Source organism: Festucalex cinctus, chromosome 12, assembly GCF_051991245.1.
Source record: "Festucalex cinctus isolate MCC-2025b chromosome 12, RoL_Fcin_1.0, whole genome shotgun sequence".
Classification (NCBI taxonomy): domain Eukaryota; kingdom Metazoa; phylum Chordata; class Actinopteri; order Syngnathiformes; family Syngnathidae; genus Festucalex; species Festucalex cinctus.
Window position 1 is genome coordinate 25,095,090 of NC_135422.1, and position 18,232 is coordinate 25,113,321.

Genomic DNA, 18,232 nt, shown 5'->3' on the forward strand with positions numbered 1-18,232 from the left:
TCAATGGTCAAGTACTTCATAACCACACCTACTTATGCTTGTCCTTGCATATATAGTAGACAACAAAGAGCTCTTTCAACAAAAGACATTTCCATCTACAAAGTCATACAAGGTAAGCACTCTATAAATTCTGCAATCACTACACTTCTATTCCTAAATTATCACTTCAAATACCAACAATGGTTAATACAGCTACAAATTTCTTGTATGTTTATGAAGTATGATACTGTATTTATTTCTACTCCTTTGCTTTTCTACAGAACATGAACAAATCACCAAGCAAATTCTCTTTTGATAAAGACCCTCTAATCATCTCCATACGCAAAGATTGCCAACTTTTTTCCGTAAGTATACAATACATAAACTAAACAGGACAACTTTCTCAATCATATACAGTATGCCATACATATATGTATTAAGTTCTCATTTATTAACAGGTTTGTTAAAGGCACCTTTAGTGTGTTTTTCTGTTTGTAATGTTTCTCCACGAGCACGTCTAGCCATTGTATCATGTAGAACACATATGCTAACCTTTTAGAGACAATTGAAGCTTACTTGCACAGTAGCCACTATCTTAACCACTTAATTCACATGTCTACTTGACAACTTATTACATGTAGTGAAATGGTACTTTGTGCGTCTTATGCTTTTTTCTGAACACTGCTTTTCAACTCTTTCCTTAAAACCAATACATGCGGTACTGTTATACTGTATAAATATATATGTCCGTGTGTATATATTTGTATATTCTTTCAAATAAACTCGTTTTGACACACACAGCCATTGAGTAACATGCAACACGACCACAACGTTTTGCACCAACACGTTACCTCTGCTATTTAGAATCATGGAATCTAACATGACTGATTTTCATTGAATGCTTTGTCATTACAGTATGCATGCATTGATCATGCTTTCAGTCGCAACGACTTATACCAGCGCAGCCTTGATCTTCATTCCCAAATGAACCAACTAGTCCATGTGACTCGAGTCAATCGAGCACTTGAAAAACAGATAGACTTCAAAACCAAGCTTGTGAAAGAACTCCAGACTGCATTGGATATAAAGGATGCATGTGATGCATTTGTCCGTGATGGTAAGCTATATGACATGGAAGACACACAAACACTAACACAGCAAGCATCCCCATCCTACACATTGTGTATAATGAATGACATGTTTGACAATGGACATTTTTACATTTTTTTGTTAATGCACGTTCCTTTTTTTCTGTTAGGAATATCTTGAAGGTAACATTGGACTGTTAACTAAAACACTGACTGATTATTGAGCCTCAATTTCTCAATGTATATAATGTGAATACATACTACACTTGATTACTTTCAAATGTGACTGATATCATGTAGCTATGCTGTGATCTTGCCCTCTTTCATCCACTGATAGACACTTCAAAGTTCTTTTTTTTCTGTATCTTCTCAAAATAACTGACATATTCATGGAAAAGATTGTATTTAAATTCTATCATTATTAATTACTATTATTATGTTTATGTCTTTGCCCCTGATTATGATGTTTCTATACCATAGATTTAAAAAAAAAAAAATTTTGGACATACTGTGACATGACCTTTACAATACTAATTTTTACTAAGAAAAAATCAATCACACACCATAATATTTTATACTTATCCTGCATGTATCTGGACACACCATGCCAAATTTTACACTTACATAACCATTTATGTACCTGTCGTATCCTTACTTTTATTCATCATTTCATCACACAATCCTAAAACATTGCTTTTTGACCCAGAGGATTCAACTATACCATTTTTGCGTGTCTTATTACTTACTAGCTATATTATTTATTAACGGGCAAAAACTATGAATATAAGATCACCGTCAAATATTACGTCTGTAATATCCATATACAGTGCATTACATAATATGCATTTGTATTAAGACACTACCATGCTAAAAATATGCACACGACTGTTCTGTAAACTACACCTAAGACAACCAAACTTCACAGATCTAACATGATTCTTCATTCTTTTTTGTTCTACAGATGTATCAAATGCTGCCACACAGACAGAAGAAGCCACTGAGGACATGCACGAAGACGATGATCACAATATAACAGGACAGGTTAACCCCCCTGAACTTTTAGCCCGCAGGTCAAAGCGTCCTAGGACTAATTCATCCATGGAGGTACATTATCCTAAGACAGACTATGTGCTAACCCAAACTCTTTGACCCCAAGGGATTCATCTGTCCCAGAAAACTTTTACACTAAAGAGTTTATCTGTCCTAGGGCGCTGTTAACCCCAGGTTAAAGTGTTATTTAATCTGTCCTGTTACAACAGCTATACATAAACAGCTGCATTCCTCTCCTGTTCCATCTCTCGCACTTCTTTCATCTCTTTTTCTCCTCTACTTATACCTATGCTTGCTCATGTGCTTTTTTCCCCTTTAGATGATGTCATTGGTTAGCCTGCTTCAAAGCTACATTTTTTCTTGAATAACTGTCACACATTTACTGTTTGCTGGACCCTACAAAACTGTCACAATACTTCACTATGTCATGAATACATATGTGTTGCACAGCGACACCACATTAAGAGTCATCAAAAAGCTTTTTATTTGATCACACACCATCTCTGTGCCATGCAATGTTTTCAAATAAACAGATGCTGGTTTTGAATATCAAACGAGCGACTTTTCATGAAACTTTGCACACACATCAGAAAGTCCACACTTTTGAATTTATTTTGGGAATTGTGCATCATTTTTGGCCTTTTACTGCACCTTTTTACACACAAGGCACGGCAAATGCATTTCTATTTTCCATGGTCCTTGTCTATTTAACAGTACCCCAACGTGCAAGTCCCCCGACTTGCATATACCCCAACGTGGCCCGGGTTGCGAGGGCCCTTTATAGCTGCTCGCAGCTCTAGTTATTCTTATTATTATTCTTCTCCGCAAACAATCGCATTTTTGAGACGCTAAACGTGAACGAAAACTCACCAAACTTTACACGCACATCAGGCCTGGCGAAAAATTTGATATTTTAAAGTCGCCATACATGATAACAGAAAAATGGCTCCATAGCGCCACCTACATAGGTTAAACGGATCCCTGTCCCGCTACGATTGTCCTATGGCGACGAAAATTGTGTGGCACCCGTAGCACATCCAGATGAACAAAAACCTCTTTGATGTGTGTACCCTAAAATAGACAGAAAGTGAGGTATGATCATCTGAATGTCCAATTTTGGCCCAGTTTTGCACATTTACAGGGGTCATACTTTTGCCCGCTTCTCCTACACGGTTAACCCGATTGACTTCAAACATGGGATGGACCATCTCAACACCTGGGACAACATCATTGTAAAAAATCAAAAGTTTTTGATATACTATATGACGGCGGCGACGCATCAAATTTAGAGTTTAAAAATTCTTACTTCACGAAGCATTGCCGGTTGTACGTTTAATCTAGAGCTACGAAAATTTGTACACATATGTAAAAGGCTATGACCTACAAAAAACTCTTTTTGAACCATATGCTAAACCTCACAGGAAGTCCGCCATTTTGATTTATTTTGGAACGTGTTGCCATTTTTTTGGCCATTTCATTGGGGTCTTATTTTAACGAACTCCTCCTACAGTGTTTATCCGATCATCTTCAAACTTGGTGTGATTCATCTTAAGATGTTGAAGATGAAAAGATATTGAAACCTTTGTATTTCGTCGCACGCTGTTGTCATGGCATGCACTGTTTGCAAAGGAAAAAAAATATCCTTAAAGAAGCATTCCCATTTGTACGAAGCAGCGAGAGCTACGAAAATTTGTAGACATATGTAACAGCCCAAGATGTACAAAAAAGTCTCTTGGTGCCCTGTGCTAAACCCAACAGGAAGTCCCCCAGGGGCCGGGCATCACATTTTGAGCTAAAAAACTCCTCTTTAACAAAGCATACCCGGCTGTACGTTTCACCTAGAGTTACCAAAATTTGTAGAGGTATATAACAGCCCTCGAGGTACAAAAAACTCTTTTTGAACCATATGCTAAACCTAACAGGACGTCCGCCATTTTGATTTACTTTGGAATGTGTTGCCATTTTTTGGGCCATTTCGTAGGGGTCTTATTTTAACGAACTCCTCCTACAGAGTTTATCCGATCATCTTCAAACTTGGTGTGACTCATCTTAAGATGTAGAGGATGAAAAGTTATTGAAAGCTCTTTATTTCGTCGCACGCTGTTGTCGTGGCATGCACTTTTTGCAAAGGAAAAAAATCCTTCTTAATGAAGCATTCCCAGTTGTACGAAGTAGCTAGAGCTACAAAAATTTGTAGACATATGTAACAGCCCACAATGTACAAAAAAGTCTCTTGGTGCCATGTGCTAAACCCAACAGGAAGTCCCCCAGGGGCCGGGCATCACATTTTGAGCTAGAAAACTCCTCTTTAACGAAGCATTCCCGGTTGTACGTTTCACCTAGCGCGATGATAATTTGCAGGCATACATAAGAGCCTACGATGTACAAAAAAGTCTCTTGGAACCATGTGCTAAACCAAACAGGAAGTCCGCCATTTTGATTTACGATGGGATTTGTTGCCATTTTTTGTGGCCTTTTTCAGGGGTCATATTTTAACGAACTCCTCGTACAAAGTTCATCCGACCGTCTTCAAACTTGGTGTCTTTCATCGTAAGATGTTTAAGAGGCAAAGTTATCGCAAGTTTTATTTTGTCGCACGCTGCTGCTATAGCGATGCATTGTTTGCCAAGTAAAGTGCTGCTTTGTTTTTTTATCTATACATGTGTGAAAACTCATTAAACTTTGCAAACACATCAGACTTGTCATGAACATGAATTTTTAGAGATTTATTGTGCAATTTGCAATAAATAGCGCCCTCTAGACATTTTTATGAAGTATTTCCGATTGTATGATTCTGCTAGATTTGTGAAAATTAGGACAGACCCCTATCAGCAGAATACCTACAAAAAAGTATTATGTAGCCATTTGCCAAACCAAAGAGGAAGTCCGCTATTTTGATTTTATTTTGGGAATTATACATCATTTTTGGCCTCTTTCATTAAACTTTGCACAAACAAGGCATGGAAAAAACTAACATTTTAAATGGTCCTTGTTCCATGTAACAGTACCCCAACGTGCCAGTACCCTGACGTGCAAGTAACCCAACGTTGTGCTCAATAGCGCCCTCTATGCATTTTTATGGAGCATTTCCAATTGTATGATTCAAGCGATACACAACTAAAGATGACTTGACCTAGATTTGTGAAAACTGGGAGGCATACCTATTAGCTTAAGACCTACAAAAAGTATTCTGTAGCCGTATGCTAAACCTAAAAGGAAGTCCGCCATTTTGAATTTATTTTGGGAATTGCACACCATCTTTGGCCTTTTGCACTCACAAAGCTTGTCAAAAACATTTTAGATGGTCCTTGTCCGATTTGACAGTACCCCAACGTGCCAGTACCCCGACGTGCAAGTACCCCAACGTGGCCCAGGTTGCGAGGGCCCTTTATAGCTGCTCGCAGCTCTAGTTAGGGCCCGAGCAGCGGCGGCGGCGGTGCCGCTGCGAGGCCCTATTGTTTTTGTAGGAATTCTTCTTATTATTATTCTTTTTCTTCTCCGCAAACAATCGCATTTTTGAGACACTAAACGTGAACGAAAACTCACCAAACTTTACACGCACATCAGGCCTGGCGAAAAATTTGATATTTTAAAGTCGCCATACATGATAACAGAAAAATGGCTCTGTAGCGCCACCTACATAGGTTTAACGGATCCCTGTCCCGCTACGATTGTCCTACGGCTACGAAAATTGTGTGGCACCTGTAGCACATCCAGATGAACAAAAACCTCTTTGATAGTTGTACCTTAAAATAGACAGGAAGTGAGGTATGATCATTTGAATGTCCAATTTTGGCCCATTTTTGCACATTTACAGGGGTCATACTTTTGCCCACTTCTCCTACACGGTTAACCCAATTGAGTTCAAACTTGGGATGTACCATCTCAACACCTGGGACAACACCATGGTAAAAAATCTAAAGTTTTTGACATACTATATGACGGCGGCGGGGCATCAAATTTAGAGTTTCAAAATTCTTACTTAACATAGTATTGCCGGTTGTACGTTTAACCTAGAGCTACGAAAATTGGTACACATATGTAACAGACTATGATCTACAAAAAAGTCTTTGGTGCCATATGCTAAACCCAACAGGAAGTCCGCCAGAGGCGGGGCATCTAATTTTGCGTTTCAAAATTCTTAATTAAAGAAGCATTCCCGGCTGTACGTTTCACCTAGAGTTACCAAAATTTGAAGACATATGTAACAGCCCTCAAGGTACAAAAAACTCTTTTTGAACCATGTGCTAAACCGAACAGAAAGTCCACCATTTTGATTTACTTTGGAACGTGTTGCCATTTTTTTGGCCATTTCATAGGGGTCTTATTTTAACGAACTCCTCCTACAGAGTTTATCCCATCATCTTCAAACTTGGTGTGATTCATCTTAAGATGTTGAAGATGAAAAGTTATTGAAAGCTTTTTATTTCGTCGCACGCTGTTGCCGTGGCATGCACTTGTTCGCCTAAGAAAAAAAATTCTTCTTAATGAAGAATTCCCAGGTGTACGAAGCAGCTAGAGCTACGAAAATTTGTAGACATATGTAACAGCCCACAATGTACAAAAAAGTCTCTTGGTGCTATGTGCTAAACCCAACAGGAAGTCCCCCAGGGGCCGGGCATCACATTTTGAGCTAAAAAACTCCTCTTTAACGAAGCATTCCCGGTTGTACGTTTAATCAAGAGCTACGAAAATTGGTACACATATGTAACAGACTATGATCTACAAAAAAGCCTGTTGGTGCCATATGCTAAACCGAACAGGAAGTCCGCCATTTTGATTTACTTTGGAACGTGTTGCCATTTTTTGGGCCATTTCATAGGGGTCTTATTTTAACGAACTCCTCCTACAGAGTTTATCCGATCATCTCCAAACTTGGTGTGATTCATCTTAAGATGTTGAAGATGAAAAGTTATCGAAAGTTATTTATTTTGTCGCACGCCGTTGTCATGGCGATGCATTGTTTGCCAAGTAAAATGCTGCTTTTTTTGGTCTAAACGTGCAAAAACTCATGAAACTTTACACACACATCAGGCTTGTCATAAGCATGAATATTTTAGAGATTTCTTATTCAATTTGCAATAAATGGTTCAATAGCACCCTCAAGACATTTTTATGAAGCTTTTGCAAATGTTTTGTATTTTATGATTCAGCTAGATTTGTAAAAATTGGGATACCTATCAGCCTAAGACTTACAAAAAGGTTTCTAAAGCCATATGCTGAATCAAACAGGAAGTCTGCCATTTTTTGGGGCCTTTTATAGGGGTCATATTTTCAACAGAACTTATCAGATCGTCTTCATTCTTTGGCGTGTTTCATCTTAAGATATTTAAGATGAAAAGTTATTGAATTGTTTTATTTTGTCACACGCCTTTGCTGTAGCCATGCATTGTTTGTGAAGAAAAATGCTTTTTTGAGAGTCTAAATATGGGCGAAAACTCACAAAACTTTGCACACACACCAGACCTGTCTGGAACATGAATATTTTATTTAGAGATTTGTTGTGCAATTTGTAATAAATTGCTCAATAGCGCCCTCTAGACATTTTTGTGAAGTCTTTCCGATTATATGATTCAGCTAGATGTGTCAATATTGGCAAGCATGCCTAATATATTCAAAAAGTATTCTATATAGCCATGTGACAATCCATTTTGATTTTATTTTGTTAATTGTGCATCATTTTTGGCCTTTCCATGAAACTTTACAAACACAAAGCATGGCAAAAACGTTTACAATTTAGATGGTTTCCTATTTGACAGTACCCCAACATGCCAGGACCCCGACGTGCAAATACCCCAACGTGGCCCGGGTTGCGAGGGCCCTTTATAGCTGCTCGCAGCTCTAGTTATTATTCTTCTTCTTCTTCTTCTTTATTCTCCGCAAACAATCGCGATTTTGGGTACCTAAATATTCACGAAAACTCACCGAACTTTACACACTCCTCAGGTCCGGCGAAAAATTTGATATTATGAAGTCGTTATAACAACGCGACTCTATAGCGCCCCCTAGCATGGAAAAATAAAAACCAAGCCCGGCACGTTTGAGCTAGAGCAACGAAAATTGGCAGGCACGTGTAGCACCCCGAGACGCACAAAAAGGTCTATTGGGACCATGTAGCTAAAATGTACAGGAAGTGAGCTATGAATTTTTTAATGTCCAATTTTGGCCTATTTTGGCACATTCACTGTGGTCATGCTTTTTCCCCCTATGCAAATATTTTTCATCCCATTGACTTCAAACTTGGCATTTATCATCTCAAGACCTAAGAGAACAGCTGGGCAAAAAGTCTTGCCTTTTCGAAATACTATATGACGGGGGCGGGGCATCAAATATTGCCTTTAAAATTTCATTTGTCCAGAAAGAGCAAATGCTGAATAACTCCCATGTACAAGCTCCAAAAAATCTCAAACTTCTCAGGCAACGTAATAGTCACGGCCTGAAAACATCTATATGATAAAATTCAGTTATACATATAGCGCCACCTAGTGGTTACAATAAATGTCATACTTTACGTTTTTAGCTACTGTGCTGAGCTCGTTGAAGGGATCCAGTTGAAAATTGCTCAGAAAAGCCTTAAGATGTTGATGATGCCCCACACCGAATATTGTAACTTTTCGCCAAAGGGCGTGGCCGCTACGGTGACGCAAAGTCTGAAGATTTTTCGTGACAATAAAAGCTGCATTAACTTGACCGAGATGATCCTATCTTCTCAAAATTTCACACATTTGATGAGAGTCCAGCTCTAAAGACATCTACTAACTTACATTTCATCTAACTGATAGCGCCACCTAGTGGCAATTTTTTCTTCTTACGAATTTTCTTCTACGTTTTTCTCCAAACACGTTAACTGGACCTACCTCATATTTGCTCAGATGAGGGTTTCGGCCTTCATGATGTCACAACACGAAGTTTGTGAGTTTTCGCGAATTGCTGTGGGCGTGGCTAAGCGCTGTTCGCCAAGAAAAAAACGCCAGTTTTGAGGGTCTAAACATGCACAGAAACTCCTGAAACTTGGCACACACATCTGGCCTGGTAAAATGAGCAATATTTTATTGTTGATTGTGCTATTTTTACAAAAATGACTCAATAGCGCCCCCTCGAAATTTTTAACGAAGCAGCCCCAGTTGTACGTTTAAGCACGAACGACGAATATTTTTAGGTGTATGAGGGTTTCCAAGACCTACAAAAAAGTCTCTTGTACCCATATGCTAAAATGAACAGGAAGTGAGCTACGAATTTTTGAATGTCCCATTTTTGACGATTTTTGCACATTCACAGGGGGCAGACTTTTGCCCACCTCTCCTACACGTTTCATCCGACTGAGTTAAGACTTGGCCTGGACCATGTCAAGACCTGAGCCAACGACAGGGGGAAAAATTTTGATTTTTCGAAATACTATATGATGAGGGCGGGGCATCAAAATTTGTGTTTCGCAATGAAAAAGGATATGCTTGATAACTCCCCGGTACATGCTCCAAAAAATCCCAAACTTGACATGTATGTTTATCGTCAAGGCCTGAAGTTATCTCTATGACAACATTCAGTTATATATGCAGCGCCACCTAGCCCTTGAGGCATGAAAAAAAAATACCCCACATACGGTATTTTGTACAAAAAATGTAAACTCATTCTAAGTGTGATAACAAAGTCATTTATGAATATTCTTTTAGTTTCCACCACTCAAAATGTTCACTGGCATCAGACTTATCCAAACATATATATATTTTTATTTATTTTTGATAGCCTCTATGGACATTAAAAGCAATATCGTGAATGAAGGATATGCTTAATAACTCCACGGTACATGCTCCAAAAAAAATCCCACACTTGACATGTATGCTTATAATCAAGGCCTGAAGGTATCTCTATGACAACATTCAGTTATAAATACAGCGCCACCTAGCCCTTGAGGCTTATATAAAAAAAATAAAAAAAATACCCCACATACGGTATTTTGTACAAAAAATTTACACTCATTCTAAGTGTGATAACTAAGTCATTTATGAATATTCTTTTAGTTTCCACCACTCAAATTGTTCACTGGCTTCACACCGATCCAAACGTATGTACGTTTCCATTTTGTTTTATTCATTTTTGATTGCCCCTTTGGACAATAAAAGTAACATTGTGCAATGAGTACAACGAGCGATGATGTGTATATACACTTTTACAAAAAAATACCAATCAGGGCAACTAATTGCCTAAAAATAAATAAGGACGCTGATTTTTGCAGGTCTTAACAATCACCAAAATCCGTTGAGCTTGACAGACACTGGCAAAAAAAATATTCTACATGTAAACGTTTATTATGCCATTTTCAAAGAAATTTTGCTTCCAATATGCCAGTACCCCAACGTGCCAGTACCCCAACGTGCAAGGACCCCAACGTGGCCCGGGCTGCGAGGGCCCTTTATAGCTGCTCGCAGCTCTAGTTATTCTTTTTATTTGTTATTATTCTTTTCCGCAAACAATCACATTTTTGAGAGACTAAACGTGAACGAAAACTCACCAAACATTACACGCAGATCGGGCCTGGCGAAAAATTTGATATTTTAAAGTCGCCATACATGATAAGAGAAAAATGTCTCTGTAGCGCCACCTACATAGCTTAAACGGATCCCTGTCCCGCTACGATTATCCTACGGCTATGAAAATTGTGTGTCACCTGTAGCATATCCAGATGAACAAAAACCTCTTTGATCTGTGTACCCTAAAATAGACAGGAAGTGAGATATGAGTATTTAAATGTCCAATTTTGGCCAATTTTTGCACATTTACAGGGGTCATACTTTTGCCCGCTTCTCCTACACGGTTAACCCGATTGACTTCAAACTTGGGCTGTACCATCTCAACACCTGGGACAACATCATGGTAGAAAATCAAAAGTTTTTGACATACTATATGACGGTGGCGGGGCATCAAATTTACAGTTTCAAAATTCTTACTTAACGAAGCATTGCCGGTTGTACGTTTAAACTTGAGCTACGAAAATTGGTACACATATGTAACAGACTATGATCTACAAAAAAACTCTGTTGGTGCCATATGCTAAACCCAACAGCAAGTCCGCCAGAGGCGGGGCATCAAATTCTGAGTTTCAAAATTCTTACTTAATGAAGCATTCCCGGCTGTACGTTTCACCTAGAGTTACCAAAATTTGAAGACATATGTAACAGCCCTCGAGGTACAAAAAACTCTTTTTGAAGCATATGCTAAACCTAACAGGAAGTCAGCCATTTTGATTTTCTTTGGAACGTGTTGCCATTTTTTTGGACATTTCATAGGGGTCTTATTTTAACGAACTCCTCCTACAGAGTTTATCCGATCATCTTCAAACTTGGTGTAATTCATCTTAAGATGTTGAAGATGAAAAGTTATTGAAAGCTTTTATTTCGTCGCACGCTGTTGTCGTGGCATGCCCTTTTTGCAAAGGAAAAAAAATCCTTCTTAATGAAGAATTCCCAGTTGTACAAAGCAGCTAGAGCTACGAAAATTTGTAGACATATGTAAAAGCCCACGATGTACAAAAAAAGTCTCTTGGTGCCATGTGCTAAACCCAACAGGAAGTCACCCAGGGGCTGTGCATCACATTTTGAGCGAAAAAACTCCACTTTAACGAAGCATTCCCGGTTGTACATTTCCACTAGCGCTCTGATAATTTGCAGGCATACTTAAGAGCCCACGATGTACAAAAAAAGTCTCTTGGAACCATATGCTAAACCAAACAGAAAGTACGCCATTTTGATTTACGATGGGATTTGTAGCCATTTTTTGTGGCCTTTTTCGGGGGTCATATTTTAACAAACTCCTCCTACAAAATTAATCCGACTGTCTTCAAACTTGGTGTGTTTCATCTTAAGATGTTTAAGATGCAAAGTTATCGAAAAAAAATTTATTTTGTCGCACACTGTTGCCATAGCGATGCATTGTTTGCCAAGTAAAGTGCTGCTTTTTTTTTTGGTCTATACATGTGTGAAAATTCATGAAAATTTGCACACACATCAGACTTGTCATGAACATGAATTTTTAGAGATTTCTTGTGCAATTTGCAATAAATCGCGCCCTCTAGACATTTTTATGGAGCATTTCCGATTGTATGATTCAAGCGATACACAACTAAAGATGATTTGACCTAGATTTGTGAAAACTGGGAGGCATACCTATTAGCTTCGCATTTTTGAGACACTAAACGTGAACGTAAACTCACCAAATTTTACACACACATCAAGCCTGGCGAAAAATTTTATATTTTAAAGTCGCCGATTGATTAGTTTATGATTGAAAGTTTTTTATTTCGTCGCACGCTGTTGCCGTGGCATGCACTTTTTGCAAAGGAAAAAAATCCTTCTTCATGAAGCATTCCCAGTTGGACGAAGCAGCTAGAGCTACGAAAATTTGTACACATATGTAACAGCCCACGATGTACAAAAAAGTCTCTTGGTGCCATGTGCTAAACCCAACAGGAAGTCCCGCAGGGGCCGGGCATCACATTTTGAGCTAAAAAAAACTCCTCTTTAACGAAGCATTCCCGGTTGTACGTTTCACCTAGCGCTATGATAATTTGGAGGCATACATAAGAGCCCACGATGTACAAAAAAGTCTCTTGGAACCATCTGCTAAACCAAACAGGAAGTCCGCCATTTTGATTTACTTTGAAACGTGTTGCCATTTTTTTGGCCATTTCATAGGGGTCTTATTTTAACGAACTCCTCCTATAGTTTATCTGATCATCTTCAAACTTGGTGTGATTCATCTTAAGATGTTGACGAAAATTTATTGAAAGCTTTTTATTTCGTCGCACGCTGTTGTCGTGGCATGCACTTGTTTGCAAAGGAAAAAAAATCCTTCTTAATGAAGCATTTCCAGTTGTACGAAGCAGCTTGAGCAATGAAAATTTGGAGACATATGTAACAGCCCACGATATACAAAAAAAAGTCTCTTGGTGCCATGTACTAAACCCAACAGGAAGTCCCCCAGGGGCCACATTTTGTGCTAAAAAAAACCCTCCTCTTTAACGAAGCATTCCCGGTTGTACGTTTCACCTAGAGCTATGATAATTTGGAGGCATACATAAGAGCCCACGATGTACAAAAAAGTCTCTTGGAACCATATGCTGACCTAAACAGGAAGTCTGCCATTTTGATTTACTTTGGTATTTGTAGCCACTTTTTGGGGCCTTTTATAGGGGTCATATTTTCTGCAAAACTTATCACATCGTCTTCATTCTTTGGCATGTTTCATCTTAAGATATTTAAGATGAAAAGTTATTGAAATTTTTTATTTTGTCCCACGCCTTTGCTGTAGCGATGCATTGTTTGCAAAGAAATTTTTTTTTAGAGAGTCTAAACATGGGCAAAAACGCACAAAATTTTGCACACAGATCAGATCTCTCACGAACATGAATATTTTATAATTTGTTGTGCAATTTGTAATAAATGGCTCAATAGCGCCGTCTAGATATTTTTATGAAGTATATCCGATTATATGGTTCAGCTAGATGTGTGAATATTGGGAGGCATACCTATCAGCCTAATAGCTCCAAAAATTATTCTATAGCCATGTGCCAATCCATTTTGATTTTATTTTAATTGTGCATCATTTTTGGCCTTCCATGAAACTTTGCAAACACAAAGCATGTCAAAAACATTTACAATTAAGACGGTTTCCTATGAAACAGTACCCCAACATGCCAGTACCCCGACATGCAAATACCCCAACGTGGCCCAGGTTGTTCTTATTAGGGCCCGAGCAGCGGCGGCGGCGGTGCCGCTGCGAGGCCCTATTGTTTTTGTAGGAATTCTTCTTATTATTCTTCTTTTTCTTCTCCGCAAACAATCGCATTTTTGAGACACTAAACGTGAACGAAAACTCACCAAACTTTACACGCACATCAGGCCTGGCGAAAAATTTGATATTTTAAAGTCGCCATACATGATAACAGAAAAATGGCTCTGTAGCGCCACCTACATAGGTTTAACGGATCCCTGTCCCGCTACGATTGTCCTATGGCTACGAAAATTGTGTGGCACCTGTAGCACATCCAGATGAACAAAAACCTCTTTGATATGTGTACCCTAAAATAGACAGGAAGTGAGGTATGAGTATTTGAATGTCCAATTTTGGCCCATTTTTGCACATTTACAGGGGTCATACTTTTGCCCGCTTCTCCTACACGGTTAACCCGATTGACTTCAAACTTGGGCTGTACCATCTCAACACCTGGGACAACATCATGGTAAAAAAATCAAAAGTTTTTGACATACTATATGACGGTGGCGGGGCATCAAATTTACAGTTTCAAAATTCTTACTTAACAAAGCATTGCCGGTGGTACGTTTAATTGAGAGCCACGAAAATTAGTACACATATGTAACAGACTATGATCTACAAAAAAGCCTGTTGGTGCCATATGCTAAACCTAACAGGAAGTCCGCCAGAGGCGAGGCATCAAATTTTGTGTTTCAAAATTCTTATTTAATGAAGCATTCCCGGCTGTACATTTCACCTAGAGTTACCAACATTTGAAGACATATGTAACAGCCCTCAAGGTACAAAAAACTCTTTTTGAACCATATGCTAAACCGAACAGGAAGTCCGCCATTTTGATTTACTTTGGAACGTGTAGCCATTTTTTGGGCCATTTCATAGGGGTCTTATTTTAACGAACTCCTCCTACAGAGTTTATCCGATCATCTCCAAACTTGGTGTGATTCATCTTAAAATGTTGAAGATGAAAAGTTATTGAAAGCTTTTTATTTCGTCGCACGTTGTTGCCGTGGCATGCACAGTTTGCAAAGGAAAAAATTCCCTCTTATTAATGAAGCATTCCCAGTTGTACGAAGCAGCTAGAGCTACGAAAATTTGGAGACAAATTTAACAGCCCATGATGTACAAAAAAGTCTCTTGGAGCCATGTGCTAAACCCAACAGGAAGTCCCGTAGGGGCCGGTCATCACATTTTGAGGTAAAAAAACTCCTCTTTAACGAAGCATTCCCGGTTGTACGTTTCACCTAGCGCTATGATAATTTAGAGGCATACATAAGAGCCCACGATGTACAAAAAAGTCTCTTGGAACCATCTGCTAAACCAAACAGGAAGTCCGCCATTTTGATTTACGTTGGGATTTGTAGCCATTTTTTGTGGCCTTTTTTAGGGGTCATATTTTAACGAACTCCTCCTACAAAATTTATCCGACTGTCTTCAAACTTGGTGTGCTTCATCTTAAGATGTTTAAGATACAAAGTTATCGAAAGTTATTTATTTTGTCGCACGCCGTTTCATGGCGATGCATTGTTTGCCAAGTAAAATGCTGCTTTTTTTTTTTTGGTCTAAACATGTGCAAAAACTCATGAAACTTTACACACACATCAGGCTTGTCATAAGCATGAATATTTTAGAGATTTCTTATTAAATTTGCAATAAATGCTTCAATAGCGCCCTCTAGACATTTTTATGAAGTCTTTCCGATTATATGATTCAGCTAGATGTGTGAATATTGGCAGGCATGCCTAATATATTCAAAAAGTATTCTATATAGCCATGTGCCAATCCATTTTGATTTTATTTTGTTAATTGTGCATCATTTTTGGCCTTTCCATGAAACTTTACAAACACAAAGCATGGCAAAAACGTTTAAAATTTAGATGGTTTCCTATTTGACAGTACCCCAACATGCCAGTACCCCGACGTGCAAATACCCCAACGTGGCCCGGGTTGCGAGGGCCCTTTATAGCTGCTCGCAGCTCTCGTTATTATTAGGGCCCGAGCAGCGACCGCTGCGAGGTCCCTATTGTTCCTGAAGGAATTCTTCTTCTTCTTCTTCTTCTTCTTCTTCTTCTTCTTTTTCTTTGTTATTATTCTTTTACGCAAACAACCACATTTTTGAGGCACTAAACATGAACGAAAACTCACCAAACTTTACACGCAGATCGGGCCTGGCGAAAAATTTGATATTTTAAAGTCGCCATACATGATAACAGAAAAATGGCTCTGTAGCGCCACCTACATAGGTTTAACGGATCCCTATCCCGCTACGATTGTCCAATGGCTACGAAAATTGTGTGGCACCTGTAGCACATCCAGATGAACAAAAACCTCTTTGATATGTGTACCCTAAAATAGACAGGAAGTGAGGTATGAGTATTTGAATGTCCAATTTTTGCCAATTTTTGCACATTTACAGGGGTCATACTTTTGCCCGCTTCTCCTACACGGTTAACCCGATTGACTTCAAACTTGGGCTGTACCATCTCAACACCTGGGACAACATCATGGTAAAAAATCTAAAGTTTTTGACATACTATATGACGGTGGCGGGGCATCAAATTTACAGTTTCAAAATTCTTACTTAACAAAGCATTGCCGGTGGTACGTTTAATTGAGAGCCACGAAAATTGGTACACATATGTAACAGACTATGATCTACAAAAAAGCCTGTTGGTGCCATATGCTAAACCTAACAGGAAGTCCGCCAGAGGCGAGGCATCAAATTTTGTGTTTCAAAATTCTTATTTAATGAAGCATTCCCGGCTGTACATTTCACCTAGAGTTACCAACATTTGAAGACATATGTAACAGCCCTCAAGGTACAAAAAACTCTTTTTGAACCATATGCTAAACCTAACAGGAAGTCCGCCATTTTGATTTACTTTGGAACGTGTTGCCATTTTTTGGGCCATTTCATAGGGGTCTTATTTTAACGAACTCCTCCTACAGAGTTTATCCGATCATCTCCAAACTTGGTGTGATTCATCTTAAAATGTTGAAGATGAAAAGTTATTGAAAGCTTTTTATTTCGTCGCATGCTGTTGCCGTGGCATGCACAGTTTGCAAAGGAAAAAATTCCCTCTTAATGAAGTATTCCCAGTTGTACGAAGCAGCTAGAGCTACGAAAATTTGGAGACAAATTTAACAGCCCACGATGTACAAAAAAGTCTCTTAGTGCCATGTGCTAAACCCAACAGGAAGTTCCGTAGGGGCCGGTCATCACATTTTGAGGTAAAAAACTCCTCTTTAACGAAGCATTCCCGGTTGTACGTTTCACCTAGCGCTATGATAATTTAGAGGCATACATAAGAGCCCACGATGTACAAAAAAGTCTCTTGGAACCATCTGCTAAACCAAACAGGAAGTCCGCCATTTTGATTTACGTTGGGATTTGTAGCCATTTTTTGTGGCCTTTTTTAGGGGTCATTTTTAACGAACTCCTCCTACAAAATTTATCCGACTGTCTTCAAACTTGGTGTGCTTCATCTTAAGATGTTTAAGATACAAAGTTATCGAAAGTTATTTATTTTGTCGCACGCTGTTTCATGGCGATGGATTGTTTGCCAAGTAAAATGCTGCTTTTTTGGGGGGGGGTCTAAACATGTGCAAAAACTCATGAAACTTTACACACACATCAGGCTTGTCATAAGCATGAATATTTTAGAGATTTCTTATTAAATTTGCAATAAATGCTTCAATAGCGCCCTCTAGACATTTTTATGAAGTCTTTCCGATTATATGATTCAGCTAGATGTGTGAATATTGGCAGGCATGCCTAATATATTCAAAAAGTATTCTATATAGCCATGTGCCAATCCATTTTGATTTTATTTTGTTAATTGTGCATCATTTTTGGCCTTTCCATGAAACTTTACAAACACAAAGCATGGCAAAAACGTTTAAAATTTAGATGGTTTCCTATTTGACAGTACCCCAACATGCCAGTACCCCGACGTGCAAATACCCCAACGTGGCCCGGGTTGCGAGGGCCCTTTATAGCTGCTCGCAGCTCTAGTTATTATTATTATTCTCCGCAAACGATCACATTTTTGAGACACTAAACGTGACCGAAAACTCACCAAACTTTACACGCACATCAGGCCTGGCGAAAAATTTTATATTTTAAAGTCGCCATACATGATAACAGAAAAATGGCTCCTTAGCGCCCCCTACATAGGTTAAACGGATCCCTGTCCCGCTACGATTGTCCGACGGCTATGAAAATTGTGTGGCACCTGTAGCACATCCCAATGAACAAAAACCTCTTTGAAGTGTGTACCCTAAAATAGACAGAAAGTGAGGTATGAGTATTTAAATGTCCAATTTTTGCCAATTTTTGCACATTTACA

The 18,232-nt window shown here is 38.8% G+C and overlaps 1 protein-coding gene and 1 long non-coding RNA gene across 8 annotated transcripts in view; one reads left to right on the forward strand and one right to left on the reverse strand.

Annotated features, from left to right (window-relative positions):
• Positions 1-18,232, reverse strand: part of ak7b (adenylate kinase 7b) — a 784,344-nt gene that overhangs the window by 521,926 nt on the left and 244,186 nt on the right. The window lies entirely within an intron of this gene.
• LOC144032103 (uncharacterized) lies at positions 259-2,863 on the forward strand. The gene is made up of 3 exons (XR_013287687.1): positions 259-344; positions 895-1,096; positions 2,029-2,863. It is a non-coding gene; the product is annotated as an uncharacterized LOC144032103 (long non-coding RNA).